Genomic DNA, 9,897 nt, shown 5'->3' on the forward strand with positions numbered 1-9,897 from the left:
TAGATGCCCCCTCTCCCCCCCCATTATAGATGCCCCCTCTTCTCCCCCCCTTATAGATGACCCCCCCTTATAGATGACCCCCCTCCCCTTATAGATGGCCCCCTCTCCCCCCCATTATAGATGCCCCCTCCTCCCCCCCATTATAGATGCCCCCTCTCCCCCCCCATTATAGATGCCCCCCTCTTCTCCCCCCCTTATAGATACCCCCTCCCCTTATGGATGACCCCCTCTACCCCCATTATAGATGCCCCCTCCTCCCCCCCATTATAGATGCCCCCTCTCCCCCCCTTATAGATACCCCCTCCCCTTATAGATGCCCCCTCTCCCCCCCCATTATAGATGCCCCCTCTCCCCCCCATTATAGATGCCCCCCTCTTCTCCCCCCCATTATAGATGCCCCCTCTTCTCCCCCCCATTATAGATGCCCCCTCTTCTCCCCCCCATTATAGATGCCCCCTCTTCTCCCCCCCATTATAGATGCCCCCTCTTCTCCCCCCATTATAGATGCCCCCCCTTCTCTTCCCCCCATTATAGATGCCCCCCCCCCCCTCTCCTCTATGCTAAGCAGTATTTAAAAAAAACAAACACACAAACTCACCTGACAACCCGCTCCCCCGGCGATCCTCTTCTTCTTCGGACGCTGTCCCCGGCTGATGCGCGGCTGCCGGGGGTGTCCCGTCCTATCCCCGGCAGCGCGGCGCGTCAGTGAGCTCCCTTTACGCCGGGGCTGTGACTTCTGACACAGGAAGCGTCTCTGACGCGCGCTTCCTGTGCCGGAAGTCAGGGCCCCAGGCAGCTCACTGATGCGCCGCGCTGCCGGGGATAGGACGGGACACCCCCGGCAGCCGCGCATCAGCCGCGCATCTTAAAGAGACAGCGCGCTGCCGCCGGGGCCAGTCGCAAATGGCGCCCAGATTAATAAATCTGGGCGCCATTTGCAAAAGGTCAGTCGCATTGGCGACCATTTTGGTCGCCATCTGGAGCCCTGGCTTGTAAAAAATTCAAACCATTGTTAACAAATATACATTCCTTAACCCCTTAAAGGACAACTCCGGCGGGACCCCCCCCAAAAAAAAAAACACAGACACACACAGACACCATACTCACCATCCCTCCGGTGACGATCGCCACTCCATTCGGCCGCCGTCCGCCTCACCGTCACCTGCGTCCGCCGTCCAGCGATGTCTCCTTCTTCCGGGTCCATGAGAGAGAAAAGGCTGCCAGCGCGCTTGCGCACCGGCAGCCTTTTCATTGGCTGGAGCGCATCACATGGCTTCCAGCAAGCTCAGCCAATCAGGGCTGAGCAAGCTGGAAGCCATGTTACATAGTTACATAGTTACATAGTTAATACGGTTGAAAAAAGACACATGTCCATCAAGTTCAACCAAGGAGGGGATGGATACAGGGAAGGGGGAGGGGTGATAGGTTCTATACATATGCATTTATATTATTTTGCTCTAAGAACTTGTCTAGGCCGGTTTTGAAGCCCTCTACTGTTTTTGCGCTCCAGCCAATGAAAAGGCTGCTGGTGCGCATGTGCACCAGCAGCCTTTTCTCTCCCATTCACTCTCAATAAAGACGCCGAGGAGGAAGAAGACCCGGACCGCCCCCAGCTCTGACATCACCCGACACCAGAGAAGAGGACCGTGACGACCGTAATAGGTAATGTATATATTCTTTAACTTCCGGGGTGGGGGGTCGGGGGTCGGAAAGTGGGGGAAGGGGGCCAGACCGGGTATTTAACCACATTACAAAGTTATATAACTTTGTAATGTGTGTTAAATAAGCCAAAAAATTTTTTCGCCGGAGTTGTCCTTTAAGGTCAAAGCCTATTTTCGTTTTTGCGCTTTTGCTTATTCCATTTTAAGTTTAAAAGTCCATAGCGCTTGCATTTTTTCACCTAGAGACGTATATGAGCGCTTATTTTTTGCGAAACCAATTGTACTTTGCAATGACAGGCATTGTTTTTCCATAACATATGCTGCGAAACCGGAAAAAAATCATTTGCGCTGTCAAATTGAAAAAAAAACGAATTTGTTTTGATTTCGGGGAGTTTTGCATTTACGCCGTTCGTCCTATGGTAAAACTGACTTGTTATGCATGTTCCTCAAGTCGTTACGATTACTATGATATATAACATGTATAACTTATATTGTATCGGATGGCTTGCAAAAAATTCAAACCATTGTTAACAAATATACGTTCCTTAAAATCGCTCCATTCCCAGGCTTATAGCGCTTTTATCCTTTGGTCTATGGGGCTGTGTGAGGTGTCATTTTTTGCGCCATGATGCGTTCTTTCTATCGGTACCTTGATTGCGCATATACGACTTTTTGATCGTTTTTATTACATTTTTTCGGGATTTGATGCGACCAAAAATGCGCAATTTTGCACTTTGGAATTTTTTTGCGCAGACGCCGTTTACCGTGCGAGATCAGGAATGTGATTAATTAATAGTTCGGGCGATTACGCGCGCGGCGATACTAAATATGTTTTTATTTATTTATTAATTTATATTTATAAAATGGGAAAAGGGGGGTGATTTGGACTTTTATTAGGGGAGGGGATTTTTTATTAATAAAAACACTTTTTTACTTTTTTTTTTTTACTGTAACTAGAAGCCCCCCTGGGGGGCTTGTATATACATAGCACTGATCTCTCATAGAGATCAATGCTGTGTATATACACAGCAAAGATCGATTAGATCGGTCATAGATTACTATGGCCTGCTGCAGGCCATAGCAATCTATTGCCGAGCCGGGATCAGCGTCATTCCGACGCTGAGGCCCGGCACGGGCAGAAGAACGGATCTCCTCCCCGTGATCGCATCGCGGGGGGGGAGATCCGAGCCACTAGACACCAGGGATAGTGTGCATAAAGCCTCTTAAGTGCAGCTGTCAGGTTTGACAGCTGCACTTAGAGGCTTAATTAGCCGGCACGGCAACGGGACCCGCGCCGGCTAATAGAGGCACTGCCCGGCTGCACGTGTCAGCCGGGATCAGCGCCGTTCAGAGCGGGGTCCCGGCGGGACCCCGCTCTGAACACCCCGAGCGGCACCATGACGTATCAGATACGTCATGGGTCGCTAAGGGGTTAAAATCGCTCTATTCCCAGGCTTATAGCGCTTTTATTCTTTGGTTTATGGGGCTGTGTCAGGTGTCATTTTTTGCGCCATGATGTTTACTTTGATTGCGGTATATACGGTACCTTGATTGCGCATATACAACTTTTTGGTCGCTTTTTATTACATTTTTTCTGGATTTGATGCGACCAAAAATACGCAATTTTGCACTTTGGGATTTTGTTTCCGCTTACGTCGTTTACTGTACGAGATCAGTAATGTGATTAATAGTTCGGGGGATTACGCACGCGAAGATAGCAAACATGTTTATTTATTTATTTTTATTTAAAACATGGGAAAAGGGGGGTTATTCAAATTTTTATTAGGGGAGGGGGCTTTTTACTAATACTTTTTTTTTTTTACACATATACTAGAAGCCCCCTGGGGTTAGGGTTATTCCCCCCTGGGGTTAGGGACTTCTATTATATACACTTTGATCTTTCATTGAGATTTTTGCTGTATAGCAAACATCAATGAGATCGCACTCGTTCTCTTTTGGCTGCTGCAGCCGAAAACAAACGAGTGCCGAGCCGGGGTCGGCGACATCTTGGAGCGGACCCTGGCCGGCACCACACACGGAGATCGCTCCTCCGGGACAACGTCCCCGAGGAGCGATCTCCCCCACTAGACACCAGGGAACAGCTGCATCCAGTAATCGGAGGCAGCTGTCAACTTTTATTTTACCTGATTACCTGATTGCAACGCACGCACTCAGCTCTGCTACGTCCACCCACTAGCGCACTCTCGGCTATTGTGCATCAAATGTAGAAGCCAACGATCGTCACTTTAGCTGGCCAAGGTGCCCAGGGGAAAATCCAACAGGTCAATCAAGTAAATTCTGGCACTCACGTTTTTTGGGGGAACTGAAGATGTGCTTTATTCACACACATGGTACGCTGCATGCGTTCTACTCTGCTGCATCAACCTGCCCTGTCCTGCTACACAACGGGTGGCTGCACCGTGCAAACTAACCTGGCACCGGCGGCGCTGTGGGCAGGGGGATGCATCACGTGATCGCCTGCGCCCCTCATTACTATGCCTCTGGCGCTGCCACCTGACCTGTGTGCAGGGGCCTTTGCCGTAAGCCGAGCCCTGTATGTCTATCATCCAGAACCGGGAGCAGAGGGGGAGCAAGGAGGCGGAGCTGTGCTGCTGCACTTTAGCAGCCGGGCTCCGTCTCTTTTACTCTTTAGCCCAGGACGAAAACATGAGTTAATAAACTTGGAAAAGGCCGACAGCTTTACAAAAGCGAGGGTTGACTTTAAAGGGAAACCATCAGCAGGTTAGAAGCATCTAAATAATCGCAATAATGGAACTGTGATCCAACTTAAAGTTGCAAAATTATTTTTATATATAAATCTTGTACTCAAAAATAATACAAATAAAGTCTTTCACATAATAAACAAAAAGATTGGTATATAAAAAATTAGATACGGATCCTACTGACAAATTTCAGAAAGAACTATGTTCACTTGTGAATGATGCCTATGAAAACAATGTGATAGATAGAGATCTGGTATCTATGTTGGTTAGTGAAGACCCTAGAGTGCCAGTCCTATATTTGTTGCCCAAGATCCATAAACGATTGGAGCGGCCTCCGGGCCGCCCAATCGTTTCTGGCACGGGCTCTCTATACTATGTATCTTCCACATATATAGACCAATACCTGCAAAAAATTGTCAAGACATTACCAAGATGCCTGAGAGATACTACTGATCTCCTTACACGGTTGGATGCTCTTGATGTCGGGAGTGTGACATATTTGTGCACTCTCGACATTAAGAGCTTGTATACCAACATTCCATGCTCAGAGGCCATAGAGGTGGTCCGCGAAAAATTATGTTTAGATGCCACACTAGACAACAATACCATCAGCTTTTTGCTGTCATTATTAGATTTAATTTTGACTAGGAATTACTTTAGGTTTGGTGATGAATTTTTTCTCCAACTACAAGGCGTTTCGATGGGGTCCCCAGTGGCCCCAAGTATCGCCAACATCTTTATGTCTATGTTTGAGGACAGGTTCCTCCCAGCTCATGAGCACAGTCACTATATCCACTCATGGTATAGGTACGTGGATGACGTGCTGTTACTATGGAGTGGTAGTAAAGAAGAGCTTATTAGCTTTGTTGAACATCTGAATTGTGCTCATGAGCTGATAGAATTTACCGCAGAAATGAATGAACATGTAGTGCGGTACCTGGATGTCGAGATCATGGTTAATGATGGACACCTGGATACCAAACTATATCGAAAAGAAATGGATCGTAATAATCTTCTGTTGCGCACTAGCCATCATGCCCCCACAACTTTTAAGGGTATACCTAAAAGTCAACTAATGAGAGTGAAACGGATATGTACAGACAGTGAGACATACAAGAGACAGAGTAAACAGATGGTTGAAAAATTATATGATAGGGGCTACAGACGTAACGAAATAAATAAAGTGGTAATGGAGGTAGATGCTATGTCAAGAGAGGACCTGCTAGAAAAAAAGAACAATAAAAAAGGAAGAGATAAAGATAATATAATGTTTATTTCTAAGTATGACAGTCATGCTACACTGGTCAGAAAGACTATAAATAAATATTGGTCATTATTGGCGTTTGATGATAAATATGGTAGACTCTTTAAACAAAATCCACACTTTGTCTATAAAAAGGGACAGTCGGTTGCCGATAATGTGATTAGGTCAGATATTGGGAAAACAATAAGGACAAGACAAACGAAGATGAGATCGTGTAGAAAGGGCACCTTCCCGTGTTTATCCTGTCAGAATTGTAACAGCATAATAAAAGGTGGCTCTATATGCCATCCACAGAATGGGAATCAAATTATATTAAAGGGAATGTTCACATGCAGAACCAGCAATGCGATTTACATGTTGAAATGCCCATGTGGGCTTGTTTATGTAGGCCAGACATCACGAGAGGTGCGCATTAGAATCAATGAACATAGGTCAGCAATTCGTACCTACACACAGAAATTAAAACAGACCATAGAAAGCGACACAAATAAAAGTTTTGGTGAAACAACAGTGGCGAGACATTTCCACGAACATAGACACAAAGTATTTGACCTTAAATGGGTCATTCTGGAGGAAATTACATTAGGAGGTAAAGCTGATGTGAGAAAAAAGCTACTCCAAAGAGAAACATATTGGATATATACACTAGATTGTGTGGCCCCCAAAGGACTGAACGAAATGTGTAACTTCTCTGTATTCTTGTAGATAATGAAAGTAAGGCTAGCTGAGCGCTGTATATGTATTTCAGAGCGTTGAGAGTATATTTCATCTATTTAAATGACGTAAGAATTGGCTATATTAGTGCAAATTAGAACTAAAACTATGTAAGTACATAAAATAAGAGTATATGCACATAGCTATAGCCATGTTTTTAGTAAGTGTAATGATATTTGTTATCTTTTGTTTTTTTAGTGACATGTTATTCATTACGTATTTAGTATAAATATGGTGGTGGGATCACTTACTATCAGCGCTTGAGAAAGAGGGCTCCTCCCTCGAAACGTAGCGTACGTCTCTGCGTCATCATTTCCCAGAGGGTGAGAGCCTCGTAAGGACTGAGACTTGCTGTGCACCGGAGCATGGTGCGAATACCATCCAGCGTCTGCTTGTCCGTTACACTGTGGTGACTTTCTTTTTGTTTATTATGTGAAAGACTTTATTTGTATTATTTTTGAGTACAAGATTTATATATAAAAATAATTTTGCAACTTTAAGTTGGATCACAGTTCCATTATTGCGATTATTTATGATGTGGATACCGAGTTAGCGGCTTGGTTTTTGATTGGAACACAGTCACACAGTGTATAAGCACCAGTATTTATTTTTCTAGAAGCATCTAATCAGCTGATATGTCCCTAGAGCCCAAGGGGCGCCGAGGATGGAGGTAAGTTTCCCACCTTCATCCTGGGCACCAATTTCAGGGAACTTTGTTTCCATATGCTAATGAGGCTGCTTAGGGCGGGGTGTGTGTAGGGGGGGTGTACCGAGGGTGGAGCTACCTCCCTCGGTACACCCATCCGCACCGCCCCTTCTAATGAATATTCATGTGTCGCTCAGCAGCAACGAGTGCCGTCACTGCAGAAGGCCACCCCGGTACTCATAAGAATGGGTGGGACGGCTGACAGGGGCACCGTGGTCTGGCCCCCGGGGCACACAAAACGCGTCCTTGGCATATGCATCTGACTGCAAAGTTGAAAAAAGTGACACCCAGGATGAAGGTAAGAAACTTCCCTCCATCCTTAGCGCCCCATGCGCTATAGAGACATATCAGGGGGTTAGATACCCCTAACCTGCTGATAGTTTTCCTTTAACGCCGTTTCCAAAGGTTTGCAGTATTTGGGGAAAAAAGACACACTTGACTGTTGGATGCTAACGTGGGCGCACCACACACTCACATACACAGCCCTGCTGCATCAACCCCCTAGGCGCACTCTCTGCTCTGCTTCATCAACCTGCCTTGTCCTGTTTCACGTCAGGTGGCGGCACCGTGGATGCCAAGGAGGGGCCAGCGCTGTGGGCAGGGGCTTCATCAGGCAACCGCTTCTCATTAGCGCTGGCGGTGCAGCCACCTGATCTGCATAGGAATAATCCTTCCTTCATTGATAACAGCAGCAACTTATAGGGCAGCGCTTTACGGGGCACCCATGGCTCACATGGCTTCCTGTCTGCCTTTAGGGTTGACAATGTAAATTCCCAATCCCCCTGCTGGCTGTATGTTTTGGATTTTGGCAGGAAAAGCAGGCCCGCCCCGCGCACACCCACACAGGGAGAGCATCCACACTTTTTACCCATGCGGGATTAGAACCCAGGACCTGAGTGTCCCTAAGCATCAGCTGTCAACTACCACAGACAAGCACAGGCTGAGGCTTCAGCCAAAGTGCCGTATGCAAATGAGGCTTCAGCCAGCCAGAGGGCCGTATGCAAATGAGGAGCCAGCCAGCAGTTGATGGTGCTAGTGGTGGCAGAAATGTCAGCAAAGCGTCACTTCAGGGGACTATTAAGACCCGGAAAGAGTGTGGCCATGATTTTTTGGCCAGCCTTTTTTTATGGACTGGTCCAAAAGAAAATGGCCCCGGGTCTCTCCCAAATGTAGTGTCCTAAGCTCCTGGAGGGGTATAAATACCAAGCTAGCCCACTCATATAGAGCTAGGACCCTCAATGCTAAATAAAATAGGAGGTAAAGGACCCAACTAACAGTAATCATTGAGGCCTTCCTAACACTTTTGGCTTTTTCTCTTTGCACACAACTTTTACTTTTACTTTTTCTTTTCTGGGGGACAGAGGAATCACAGCCATTTCCCCATGCCCTCTATCGATGCACAACCCACCGCCCACATACAGACCACAAGGCCACATCCACCCACCCGCCCTCCAATACTTATACCCTACACATATGTCGGTCCCCAGTCAGGGAGATAATCCCCACATGGCCCCTCAGTCTCAGGCCCCGTGCCACAAATTAGTCAGAGACTCTTTGCATTTCGGACAGGCTACTATTCTGTCAGGGAAATTCGTAGAGGGACGGATGTTAAACCCATAAACGGCACAATGAGCTAATTTTAAATAGGTTTCACTCACTCACGTCCACTCACCTCCCTGGAAGGGTCCTGTATCGCGGCCCTCTGGTCCCAGGTGCCCGGCCGCTTCCTGGTGTCTGACGCAGGCTTGAGACGTGACGTCTCAAGTCCGCTCAGCCAGGCGGGATCTCAACGGACTTGAAACGGATCCTGCTTCTGTCACTGACTTGTGATGTCACATCTCGAGCTCGTGTCAAACACCAGGAAGCGTCCGGGCACCTGGGATCAGAGTGCCGCGATACGGGACCCGCCGCTGGAATCGGGGAGGTGAGTGGACGTTGTTGCCCTCAGCCAGATCCCAAAATAGCCCCCCCGCCGGAGTACCCCTTTAATGATACAAGCACACACCATTTTCCATCCCTTAAGAATGCAGTCCTGTATTTGGGGGTCGCCCGTCCATCGTATCCAGGTAGGGAAGATTTAGGATCGTTATACAAGCCTGAAATAATTGTCTTCCCTGCAGCCCCACCTATTATGCCATCTAGTGTGTGGGATGGTGCCTCAGAGTCCAAATTTCGCAACCTGGCCGAACAAAAAGAATAAACTTGCTGAACAAAGTGCGAGGAGGGGAGAGAAAAGGTACTCATCATATCTTGCGGTGACAGCCACCTTTTTGTCTCCACATTAATAAAAGGTCTCATCATAGACAAACCCTTACTCATCCTCAGTGATTCCCAGGGAGGGTGACAACCCCATGGCCTGTCTGGATTGCCAAATAAAGGCATGCGTTTCGACAATAAGAATGGTAAGTGAAAATGTTTGTGCATCTCCCTCCAGGCCATGATAGTGTCACGCAGCAGGGCAGAGCTGTTAACAAAAGACTGCAGGCATGCCAAGGAAGAGTGCAGTAAGGCGGTAATTTGCGATACCAGTATGATTACTGCACCGAATCACCAAGCAGAGACGAATCACCTTCCCAACCGAATACTTATAAGAGTCCGGTGGAAGTTAATAGGAACAATTAGTCTCAGATATAAATTGAATCGACTCTACACTCTTTCTCCCCTCCCTTCCTTTAACATAAAAAATACATAAACTCACCTAGTTCCACCATAAACAGAAAACACCTAATGCTGGGACCGATGCATTTCCCAGACTAAGTGTGAGAACATGCGCAGTCATCATACTGGTATCGCAACCAGAGACTAAGTACCGATACATGCGCAGACCGT

This window comes from Dendropsophus ebraccatus, chromosome 14 (genome assembly GCF_027789765.1).
Source record: "Dendropsophus ebraccatus isolate aDenEbr1 chromosome 14, aDenEbr1.pat, whole genome shotgun sequence".
Taxonomy (NCBI): Eukaryota; Metazoa; Chordata; class Amphibia; order Anura; family Hylidae; genus Dendropsophus; species Dendropsophus ebraccatus.